General features: G+C 40.6%; 1 protein-coding gene across 1 annotated transcript in view; it reads right to left on the bottom strand.

Moving 5' to 3' along the window:
- The window catches only part of NTM (neurotrimin), a 941,634-nt gene that overhangs the window by 531,616 nt on the left and 397,004 nt on the right, over positions 1 to 13,014 (bottom strand). The window lies entirely within an intron of this gene.

Below are 13,014 nucleotides of genomic sequence, written 5' to 3' on the forward strand. Positions count from 1 at the left end.
TTTATCTTTCAAGATAAATATTAATCGATTACAAAGGGTGCAAGCTGTTGACAATTTTGCTCTGTGCTATTTTTACTGTTTTAGATTTTTTTTATTGCTATAGGTATGAACTCTGCTTTCATGGAACTTGGTGGTCTAATAGGAAAGAGATCATTGAACAGTTAGAAGTCCACTGGTTGTTACCATCTGCTTCCTGAAAGCACCTAAATTACCGAAAACAGGTGCGAGTACAGATGGTCACTTTCTATCTTATAGGAAGAAGACTGCAGATGCCTTAAATGACCCATAATAACATCTCAGAATCTACCAAGTAAGAGGTGACCTGTCTCCATGATATCTGTTATTCACACAGTAGTAGAAATAGATGATGATCACACAGTGGTTCGCAGACGTAAATCAATAGACCTTGAATTGCTTGGGATGAAATACTTCCCTTCTTTTTAAAAGTTAGGAAACCTTAAAATCAGCATCTACTATGGTACCTAGCATATAGCGGGCGAGTGCTCATTAAGTATTTATTAAATGTTTGTCCATTGAAAGATTGCTATCTGCTCTAAAGTAATTAGGCTTTGGAGTCATTCTTGCTAGCCTCGCTCCACACCCTTTTTCTGGAGGAAGCTGGCCTGTGGGAGGGCAAATGTGAGGGAGCATCTGGAAGAGCCTCCTCTCCTTCCTGTACTTAGAGACACTGTTCAAATGAAAGAGAAGGGAATTGTGCCATTGTGTTTGTCCTCTGATGTCACCATGATGACAACAGCAGCTAGATCAAGGGACAGAGAGGGGCCAAGGGGAAACTACAGACTATGGCCTGTATATCCACACATGTACTACCAAGGTAAGGATCACAAGAACCACAAGAGCAAATCTTTAGTTAATTTATTTTACCCTGACACCCATTGTTACTACCCTTTTCTTGTTTAGGTCTTGTATCAATATGCTTGGCTAATTTTTTCCTGCCCAGCTGCCAACCTTGGGCAGAAGAACATCTGGTGTATCCCCAAAGGGCATTAGCCTATTAAGAAAGGCAAATTGATTTTTTAAAATTTCATAAATCAGCAGTCAAATGAAAAATGTCATTTTAAATTACAAACACAACCGAGTCGAATGCGTGGTTGCTACTTTTGCACAATTGCAATTATTTATGATTGTTTAATATTTGTTATGGGGGTGTTGTAATTTTAATTATGTGATACAAGGTGAGATAATTATTTACTGGTGCTGACATGGAATTGCCAATAATTACTTAATATCTGCTGGAAATTATTCAACAGTTTTTAATTAGTGGTACATACTAAAGTGATTGTTATTTTCCAGAGAATATAAAAATCTATCCATGAGAAAAGACACCTGGGACTTCCATTAGTAATTGTTGTGAAATGCATATTGATTTATGCACATTACCATGCTGCGTTATTACTTTTCAATATACGAGGGACTTTTGCCTACATCGGCAAAAGAACAAAAAAGTAGGCAATGATGCCTACAGTGGGCCGCCCACCAGAGGTAAAAGCATGTATTTTAACACATCCTTCCTTTTCTCGTGTTTCCTTAGCCTCTACTTGGGATAAGCCAATACGTTGCCCTCAGCACACACAAATGCTCTTTGTCCACTGCCCCTCTGCCTGTCAATGGGGAATTCCCTGAGGTCAGGGGCCAGGCCTCCTGCTAAGGCCCCCTGCATGGTCCTCCCTGTGGAGTCAGACCTAGAACCAGTGCCCTGTAGAGGCACATGGGTGGAGGTGTGGACAGAGACAGCTGTGCATCTGTGCAAAATGACTTTTATGGTTTTGTTGATGTTCCTTTGTTTGTCCTTGAAAACTGCGAAGAGAAAAGCAATGAAAAATAACTTTGCTAGCTTCTAATAAACGGTCTTAAGTCATTTACTTGGTGTAAAAATTAGTGGAGAACACCATTACTTACTAAAAACATTATTTAGACTCTATTTTTATGTTAAAAAGCATTTAATTAAACTTACATGATTAGACCCTTTAGTCATTCATTAAACAATGAAGTGCTTTACTAAGAGAAAACAAAAGGAAGAAAGGTATTTTTATTTAATCATTTGCTAAATGTTTTCCATGATTTTCTAAGGATCACTTTCATGATTTGTAAGTGTAATAAATTCAACCCCTCCTATGCTGATTTGTTAATGCCATGTTCTTCAGGGGCAGAGAGAGGAGGGATTCATCCTTCCCCAGAGGCAGGGCCTGCACGGGGCCTCACAGGACAGGGACACAACACTTTCTTCACCATTGTAACTGCAGCTGCAGCCTCTCACCTCACTCACTGAGGCCAGATGTCCTCCATCCGGCCTACAAGCTCCTGTGTCTCTCAGCTCCAAACACACCCTCTATATCCTGCCTGGTGACAATAAGGGTAGGACTCTTCAAACTATGTTTCTTCTGTGACAGCTGGCTTCCTGTCTTGATATTCAGCAGGAGACATAAGAAAAAAAGAAAAAAAAAAACAGAAAAAGGCAGAGGCAGGACAGGGGAGAGGGGCCTGCTCCTTGCTGTGCGCTGGCTGTTCCTGTGCTGTTGCCCCACCAGTGACCCTTCACCCCGGCTGCAGTACTTGGTTCCAGGAGCAGCTGTTTCCCTTTCCAGCTTCTTTCCACATTCCCAGGTCAGCTCTGTCATTGTTCACTGTCACAGGAACTGTGTGGGCAGTGGCATAGCCCCCTAAGAGCTCCAGCTCCCCGCTCTGCGTGGTCCCTCCTGTCCGTTCCTGAGAAACAGCAGCAGGCAGGCGGCAACCACTCCTCTGCAGCGCCCTTTCCACAAAGCCCACCAGCTTTCAGTTCAACAAGCTTAACTTCTTCCAGGAGGGTGTCAAGACTTCCTTTTGTCCTGTCAATCTCTGACACCTGGTTGCTCAGTTCCCTAAACTAGATCACCTCTGGTAGAATGACTAGAGTGGGGGACCTTTACCTGGCCTACACTAACTGCTACAGCTGCATCCACAAGTCCGAGCTCACAGCCATGGCTCATGATTTGCTCTCATCTGAACCCCTTTCCCTTCCTCACATCTAGAATGTCTGGTCAGCGTTCACGGTGCAGCTCAGGCATCGCTTACACCAAGAAGGCTGCAGCTCTACTCTGCAGGAGGCACCCCCTGTCCTCTCCTGGAGTGCGCTGTGCGTTTCTGTGCCTCTGCCCTGGACTCTAGCACACAGATACATCTATGGCCCTGCCTGCCCTGATAATGGCACCCACTTTTCCTGGCAGTGCCATGGCATGGGCCACTCACTGCCTCTCCCGTACACCCAGCGCAGAGAAGGGACCCAAATATCTGGTTTACGTGACACCCTCCCAGCTGAAGTTTGAACTAACCTCCCAAGAGGCTCCCAGGCCTCTGTACCAGTGGGACCAGGATTCCCCCCAGGACACCGACTGAATACGTCCTTGCTCATTCTGAGGGAACCGGGTGTTACCATGAGAAAGAATCATAGAAAAGGAGGCTAGCAGGCAGCACAGAGGTGACTCGGTATTGCTTCCTTCAGTTATACATTAAATTTGATCTTGTACCAGTAGGCTATTTAAGGATAGTCCTAAAGCACCACTGTTCCTTCCGTAAGCAAATAGCAATAACAATAATACCTGCCGCTGATGGAGCTCCTGCAGTCTGCACTATCGCATTAAATTCTAACAGGACCCCAGGAGGGACAGATCATTATCCTATTTCACAACAGAGAAAACGTGATACTGAAAGGGTGAGACCAGGGTGAGGTGAAGGAGGCCTTGCATTGGGAGCAAAACTCAAAGGAGTGAAGAAAACGCAGTAATCGACATACATAGTTTAATACATATTTTTTAAAATGTAAAAATGAATGCAAAAACTCAATGATAAAAAAGATATACAAATATAATAGTATTGCTGGTGTGTTCCTCTGACCTCAGGGTCCAAAAAGGCTGCTGTGCCGACTGCTCCTGTAACCTGCACATGGCACACAGCCAGTGAGATGTGGAGCTAAAATGTGAATCCAGCATCTGCTAATTCCAACACCTGAACTGTCTACCACGTGCTGCCTGGCCAGGGTGATCGTGATCTGTATCTGCAGGGGGCTTTACCAACGGGGGCTTTGCCGACTGCAGCTTTAGCAGCTGAGCCTTTTATTTCACATACAGCACTCCAGATAGAGGCTTTCAGAGAACAGGAATGTTTTTCCACGTGACATGAAACTCTCTATTTCTCTAAATTCTGCACAATCGGATTTTAGATTTTATGCCTTCTAGGGCACCGTGTCTTAAAAATTGCTACATAAAAGGTGCAATTTGACCCTATGTGTACTTTTTAGGCATTTACTCATTTATTGTTCAACTAACAGTCATTGAGTGCCTAGTTTCTACCAGTCTCTTGCCCTTATTTATTTCAACACTTGTGGAATTTAATGAATAAATTGGTAAAAAGTAGCAAGGAATGGAAACCTGACTTCCTTGGGAAAACTGCCCAGGAATAAAGTAATAAACTATGGGTAAGAAATAAAGGAAGCATACTTAAGTTGTAGGACTAATTCCTACCAGAAACTAGAAATCATGAAGACATCAGGTGACTTCTTGGATAATAGCTATTGCAAGTACACTACCTGAATTCCATAACTCTGAGCAGCATGGAGTTAAAAAATCACTGCTTTTCCTCTGTTGCCTTCTTTTAAAGTAAGCCATAACCAAATGACTACCCCGGTCTGTACCGAAAATGTGCATGGGGCCCATGCAGAGATGGAGCTACCTCCCCAAGCCAGAGAAGCAAAAGAGCCTGTGAACATGTCAGTGTCTTGGGAGGCAGCATTGCACTCAGCACGGTGTGCTTGCTGTTATCCTGTGTTGCCTCACCACCCTCTTTTTTCCTTGCTGACAACCAGCATCTGTGTCCCTGGAGAGTTCAGTGGCCCAGCGTGATCAGACCCAGCAAATGCTTGTAGATGGGTATCCTGTCTATGCCACAGCCACAGCTTGGACAAATGATAAATACTGAGGTCTTTCAATCTTATCTCACGAGTCAATCCCTCCAGCCCTCTAATCATTCTTGTTGCTCTATGGCGATCACCTTTCCATTTGTCTACCTTGCTCTGATACAGAAATGACAGGAGGCAGAGCCCAGCACAGCAGCTGGAAGGTGGGGCTTGACCTTGCTTGTGTTCTGAGGATCAGACCCACATGGGGGCCTCAAGACTTTGCAGCTTTGCTTCAGGAGTCTTCTGCCAGGATCTCTTCCTAGTACTCTGATTCCCATATTTGAAAAAAGATAGAGAGGGATTCAAGAAACATGAATGGTCAGGTTTGTGTAGTCTAGGGATTTTAGTGGATCTGAAAGGAAGCTTCTGCCTTGCGTTTTCAAAGTAGGCACTATGACCGAGCCGTGGAAGGCACCGCATAGACTCAAAAGGGACTGACCCAGGAGGGGAACACTTGGGCGCTTTGGTTTGGCAAACTGTCCAACATCTCTGCTACTCGGTTGTTGCTTTTTAAATCTGTGAAGTGTAGACAATGCTTCCTGTTTTATAAGGTTGCTTCAAGTTAAAGGAGATATTACAGCAAAGAGATGGGCCCAGTTCCTGGCAGTCCTTTATTCAGTCATCAGCTGATACATGTTGACTTTGCAGCTCTGCTCTTCTGTAACTAAGTGCTGATGTTAGGGTATAAAAAAGACAGACATGGCCATTTATCCAATATGTCGTGAAGTTCAGTAGATACTTAGCATAGTTATTGTCATTAATAATAGGAGTAACAATTAAATGAGTAGTCATGGCCAAATAGTAGTAATGTTACCACTACTGCTGCTACAAAAACTATTGTGAAAAGAGAACAGGCTCCATGAGCACCTCTCAGCCCTCATCCCAAGTAGCTCTCAGTGTTTTGCAGTCTTGGTGGCAGATATGGAAAGTAGGAATCTGAAGAGTCTTTCTAAGCAGTGGCAATTCTCACTAAGGAGAAATTAAGCAACTTAAGTAAATATGTACCTACTGAAAAGATATTTGACAAGATAGGCAGAAAACAAACCATTTTTATAGCCTAATCATTGTTCTTAAATATCAAGTCAGCTGCCTTTACACTTATTCTTTAAACTTGGAAATGAAATGAAAGCAATGTCAATTTGAAGAGCAAGGACCATGCTTAGCATCTCAAGAGGAGCAGAGTGAAGATGCTGTGTCCAGATGGCTGGAGTGGTGGTCAGACAGGCAGCTTCATGCAGAGGAGGGGGCAGCACAACACGGGAATGAAGAGGATAAGCCCCAGTGGTAGGGTGGAGGGTCTCATAAGACTAGAGTATCGTGGCAACTGGGTATCAAGCAGGTGTGGAATCCTAACTTGGGCTTCATATGGTGCCAACTTTACTCCAACCAGATGGGCAGGCCATGTACCCCATAAGCCAAGGCTTGGGGGATCAGAAATCCATGAAAACAAACCATGATCACAGACACTACAGGCAGAGGAGCAAAAATCCAAACAGAACCTGAACTTACTCAAGGTCACAAACTAACTGCAACTCCCCACACACACCATGACATTTTCTGTTGATTTTTGTGGGGGTTTTTTTCCTAGGATGTTGAACATGTTTAAACTCTTTCCACTGTATTAAAATAACATATCTTCAAAAGAATTTGAATGTTATTTAAAACAGAAAAGATCAAGGTAAGGGGATTAGTCATGTCCCACATATAGACAGCTGGATTCCTTTTCTTTCCCAATAATAAATAGCCTATTAGGAGCCAACCACTGGTTCTACATACATTAACTTTAAGGCTTATGACAAACAGCCCTATGAGAAATACATTGCTGTTTCTATTTTTAAAAGAGCAACCTGAGGCTCAATGAGATTAAATAACTTTCCCCAAATTACACAACCCATTAAGCTCCAATCTCTGACTCCAAAGCCAAATTTGGCAATGTTTCACCCTCTAAGGATCTCTTCACTTAATACTTGGCTCACTCAGTTACTCATTGATGCATTCATTCATTCACTCATCCAACAAATATTTATCAAACACAACAACCTTTCTGTGTTAAAAGTTGGCTATAGATGGTAAGTCAGGCTGTCCTTGCAGAAGTCATGTAAACTGCTGGAATCAGGGTAATTATCACCCTCGGAGGGGTGGGTGATGACTGAAGAGGAGTGGGAGGAAGCTTCTTAGATGTCAGTAATATTCTGTCACTTGATCTTGCTGCTAGTTATATTGATGCATCCAGTTTGGAACATGTATCAAGCTGCACCCTGAGGATATGTGGCTTTTTCTGTATATACATTATCTATGCACGTATGTATGCATGCATACAATTGATACTTAATAAAAGTGTAACATGCACACAAACAAATAAACAAGCAAGAAAGATACTGTCCTTGGCTTTGGAAAAAGGCCACTATATCTAATAAAAAATAACTCTTCCTTAGCCAAAATTTTTTGAGAGTATGCTACTTATGTCAATGGTTTGTACTGTTTACATTTTTATAAAGTATATATATATATATAGTAAATATATATACTTTATTACTTTATTATATACTCTACTTAAAGTAGATAGAATAGCCTTGACTTTGTCTTTCTTGTTAAAATAGTTGTGCAAAAATCAATGGACTGGGAGAGAGAATGCCTTGGTTTTGTTGTTGTTCTTTACCAGCTTGTAAATTTAGGCATTGTAGTAAACACTTTGAACCTATTTTCTCACAATAACCCCCATAACACAGAGTGATTTCAAGGATCAGATATGTTTGACAAATTTAGAGCACTCCTATTAATTAGTAGTGATTGCTGGAGCTTCGACTTGCATTGTGAGTTTGATAGAGGTTACTTCGAAGATATTTCTGAGAGATTAGAGCAAACCCAGTGAAGTGGTGGCCTGAATTTCTTTCTTTTTTCCTTAGTTTCAGCTTCGTCTGTCTTGAGCCACGTCTTTGTCTGTCTGGGGCCAGAAAGCAGTCTGATGCCAGTCACCGTGCTGGAGTTGCTCTGCAGACACTTGCTGTAGGACTCGCTTTGCTGCGCACTCCCCCTCAGGGAGCCTTTGTCCAGACTGAAAGGTGCTGGGCTTTGGGACACGCCCATCCCACAGCAACCTGCATGGTCCTAAGTGAAACACCAGCATCTACCATCTGCCTGGTGTAAATGGCCTGGTTCTCCCAGGTGCTCAGGAAGAAGCTGAACAGGTTGCCTAAGTCCTCCCTGCTCCTGTGACCAGGAGGGTAAAAGAGGATGGATGGGGACAGGGAGAAATTTTACTTTCTGTACTACTGATTCCCAGGAGAAGAGACTACTTCCCTTTCCATCACCTCTCTGGTAATGTTCAACATGATCTGAATCCAAATTTATTGACAAAGAAAAATAATTTACTGGGGGTGGGGCAGCAGCTAAAGATGAGTCTTTCAAAATAAAGAGGGCTCATGCTCAGCAAAATAAAGCCGCTGAAGATGAATATGTATGTGTGCATGTATGTATATTCACTTGCAGCACATAACAATTTCTGCAGTAAAAATAAAATTGCATAATTTCTCAACCAAATATTCTGAAGTTGAATGGAAAGAGAAAGTGCCATTATTGAGACTCAAATAAGCTGTGTGGAGTATCAGAGGCCAAGTGTATCTCAAAGGACATATTAGAAGGATAAAGGGATGAAAATCATGAGGAGAGACACAAATCTTTAATACACAAATAAGAATTGTTCAATATGTGGTGGTGGTGGGGGGAAACTGAGAAGAGGGAGGCAAAATCTGAACAAAAAAAAGAAAGAAGAAAATTGGGGGAAGCTGATAATATACCTGAGTCTGAATGTTGAATGAGTTTCCTCTATTCCAGACTAGACTGATAAGAAAAACACATGCCTCAGCATACTGCAATACCATGCCAGGATTCTATATAAATACATAATCTTATAAACACCTACAGAAGAAGAACAAGGGGCTTACAAAGGTAAAAGATGCAGACTGGCATTAAACCCATTGGCAGTTCAGGCAGCACAGGAGATAGAAAACTCGAACATAACATCCACAGATGACTGAGAGAAAATGAAGGCAACACTACAATCCTATGCTCAGTCAAGATATCATTCACCTGTCAGAGCAAAAGAAAGGTATTGAGTCTAGGCAATCATTCAGAAACCGCTTCATGCATGTAGCTCATCTGAGGGAAATACTCAGGAACACACAAAGGATGAGAGAAACAGAGGCTGCAGGGCGGGGGAGGTGGGCAGAGAAGAGACAGGGAGAGAAATGAGCTCTCAAGTGTTCCTCCCAAAGTGGATGAGGAGAGATCGCCCCAGAACATGTTTAAGCCCAGCCTTGTGAAAGAAGGTGTACACTCAAAAAGAAATGATGAAAACTGTCCGGAATGTTGCATCAAAACCTACAACTTCAGGTTTGGGATGGGGTGGGGTTTGGAAAGTGGGAGAATAAAGTTAAAGAATATCAAGAAATTGATGTGAGTTAAGGGGAAGGAGAAAGAAAAGTTTCCCAAACATCTTATCTAACTGAGGAGGATTGAGGACTGTGAGAAAAACCGACTTTTATTATTATTATTCTTGTTTATTCTGTTACAGATTTCCCATTTTCCCCCTTTGTCCTCCTCTGCCCGGCAACCTCACCCCTGCTCCCATAGTCAGTCTCCACACCATTGTCCATGCCCCTGGTCGTTCATGTGTGTTCTTTCACTTATCCCATCCCCTTGTTCCCACCATTGCCCCCTCCCCACTGCCCTCTGATTGCTGTCAGCCTTCTCCCTCTTTCCATGTCTCTGGTTCTGTTTAGCTCATTAGTTTATTTTGTTCATTAGATTCTTCTCATAAGTGACATCATATGGTATTTGTCTTTCTCTGATTGGCTGATTTCACTTAGCTTAATAGTCTTAACAAGTGCTGGTGAGGACGTGGAGAGAGGGGAACCGTAGTGCACTGTTGGTGGGAATGCAGACTGCTGCAGCCACTGTGGAAAGCAGTATGGAATTTCTGCACAACACTTTTGTGGGTGAAAGTCCATCTTAGTGGGGCGATTATATTTTATACTGTTCTCAGACAATAGAAAAATATGTCTGATTGTGTCAATAGAAAAGACTATGTGTGTTAATAATATAGCCTGGAATTCCTAACAACACAGAAGCGGGAGCTATAGAGTGAAATTATAACATAGTGGATATCAATCTCTATATACTAGACAATATATAATCAATTTTATAAAACAAAATTATCCATAATGCAAGACACACCTGATAAAAATAGTTATAATGGGAAGCAATAATATAATATTCATAGAATTTGGTAAACTTAGTAGACAAAACATAATGATAAGGTAGGAGAACTAAATATAGTAAATAAAATTGACCTCAGATGTAATCTTATATTCTAATACACGATATTTACATAAATTTATGTGTATATAAGGAAAAGTTTTAAAATTAATCTTGCTCTGAACTATTAAAAATTAAAGGTTTTACTTTAGTAAAAAATTAAATTAAAGGTAACATTCTCTGATCAAACTTTTTAAAATTAGAAATAAATAATAATAGCATGATGGGAAACCTTTTCTTAGAAAATAAGAAATATATTCTAGCTCACCTTGGGTCAGAAAGAGCAATTCTAAGTTATCTAATAAACAAATTGAATTAAACTATCTTACATTGAGCCCTGGCTGGTGTGGCTCAGTGGATTGACTGCTGGTCTGTGAATGGAAGGATCACTGGTTCAATTCCCAGTCAGGGCACATGCCTGGGTTGCAGGCCAGGTCTCCACTTGGGGGCATGCAAGAGGCAACCACACATTGATGTTTCTGTCCTGTTTTTCCCTCCCCCCATTCCTCTCTCTCTAAAAATAGATAAAATCTTTAAAGCATCTCACATTGAGACTACAGAACATTAGGAAAAAAAACAACGTGTCCTGAATTATCTTATTATTAATGAAGAGAGATGAAAATGCATGGCCTAAACAATCATCATAAGAAATTAGAAACAGAACAAAAAACCAAGAAACAAATTTGGCAGAAAGGGTTAACATGGATAAATTCAAGAATTAATTTAAAAAAAAAAAATAAAAAGAGAAAGGGAAAAAGCCCAACAGCTTGTTCACTGAAAGGCCCTCTGCGAGCTTGAATAAGAAAACAGAAATAAACAAATATAGACACAATTAGGAGTGGGAAAAGAAGAAGAAGAAGAAACTAACTTCAGACAGATGAAAGCATCTTAAGAGACTACTTCATGAAACTCAATAGACAATAGATGCTATCCCAGCAAAACATAACCTGGTAAAAGTCCCTCCGAAGTGGAAACTGAACACATCAAATTGAAACCTGCTGTTTTTGATAGAAATGAGGACCATATGGCTTCACAGTTGAAGTCTACATTCCAGTGCTATTTGAACTATGCTGGGCCATAGGAAAATGGAAACTTCCAAATTTATTCTATAAATCCACAATAAAAATAATGCCAAAACCTAATGTATAAATGAATTTTACTCTTGCATGCAAATGCAAATATCTCATTAAAGTATGAATAGTAGAAGTAAGCATTAGTTAAGCAACATTATATTATAATAAAGTATGGCTTTAACCCAGGGGTAGGGAAACTCTGTGTAAAACTGGAATGGAGTCAAGAGATTGTCAGAAATTAGAGTTGGTCAAGAGATCTTTCAACTAAGGATATTTAAAATATGTTCTCTCTACTTTAACAAGAGTAGTTTCTATAGTTAATTAGAGATTTGGCTTTGGCTGTCAAAAAACAATACCAAGTATAGAGTTAGTAATATTATTGCTCACAAATGGCACATGCATGGATATTTACAGAAACCCAACATTTGTATAATTCTATTTAGATAATCCCAACACATTAAAAGTACATGACAAAGTTCAGTCTACTTGCAATATTTATTAAACTGGTCTTTAGCTCAGCAGACAGGAATAGTTTATGGCCAGCAGACTGTACTCTGTGAATGCCTCTTCAGACCTGAATCTACTCTCTACTACTAACAACCACCATTGACGATGAAAATAGCCTCCTGCAGGTGCAGTCTTCATTTAAATGCTATCATTCAGAGCTGTACTTGGACATATCTCCTAGTTCTCCTTCCATAATACATCATATGTATATATCATAATAACACAATAAATCTAAAAGTTATCTATAAATCTATAATCTATCATGTTATCTATAATTACATTATAAATCTATAATCTTAATCATGTATTTGTACATTTCAGGCTCTTTAAGAATTCTTTATTTATTTTTCTTTTAAATTCCCTAAGTGCCTGTTACTGTTTCTCAATCTCCATTGATATGTTCAGGAGTGCTCGGTAATCATATGGACCAAAGTAGTACTGAATTAGCCCTGGCCAGTGTGTCTCAGATGCCTGGAGCTTCCTCCTGCAAGCCAAGGGTTTGCTGTTTCCATTCCCAGTCAGGACACATGTCGAGGTTGCAAGTTTGGTCCTCCGCTGGGATGTGTACAGAAAGTGACCTATCTATGTGTCTCTCTCACGTCAATATTTTTCTGCTTCATTCTCCCTCCCTTCCCCTCTTTCTAAAATCAATAAAAAATTTAAAATGATGCACTTAAAACATAGTGCTGAATTAAGCTCTACCTTCTTCCATTCTATGACTTTGGTAATGGTTAGTCTCGAGAAGAATCTGAACCTCAGAGCCTCAGCATCACTTGTATAAAAAATGCAAATACTGCATTTGTAAAGTGTTTCTATGAACACAAATGTGTTAAAACATATATAACCCAATGAACACATGAAGCTTTCAACTCACCATGGAGCTTATTATCTTGACAAACACATCAAATGTAGTCTGTCAAAAAGGTACTCCACAACATTAACACTAGAGTTCTTTGGAAGAAGAAGACAGACAGTTTATAAGACTCACCTTCATTTGGTTCATTAGACGCCACATGTGAGTGGGATAATCTGGTGCTTGTCTTTCTCTGACTGGCTTATTTCATTTGGCATCCATGGCCCATCTGTGCCGTCACAAAGGGTAAAAGTTCCTTCTTTTTTTTATGGTCGGGTACTATTCTATTGTGTAAATGTACCACAGCTTTT

This window comes from Sturnira hondurensis, unplaced genomic scaffold (assembly GCF_014824575.4).
Source record: "Sturnira hondurensis isolate 20B ecotype Veracruz unplaced genomic scaffold, ASM1482457v3 Scaffold0024152, whole genome shotgun sequence".
NCBI classification, from domain to species: Eukaryota; Metazoa; Chordata; class Mammalia; order Chiroptera; family Phyllostomidae; genus Sturnira; species Sturnira hondurensis.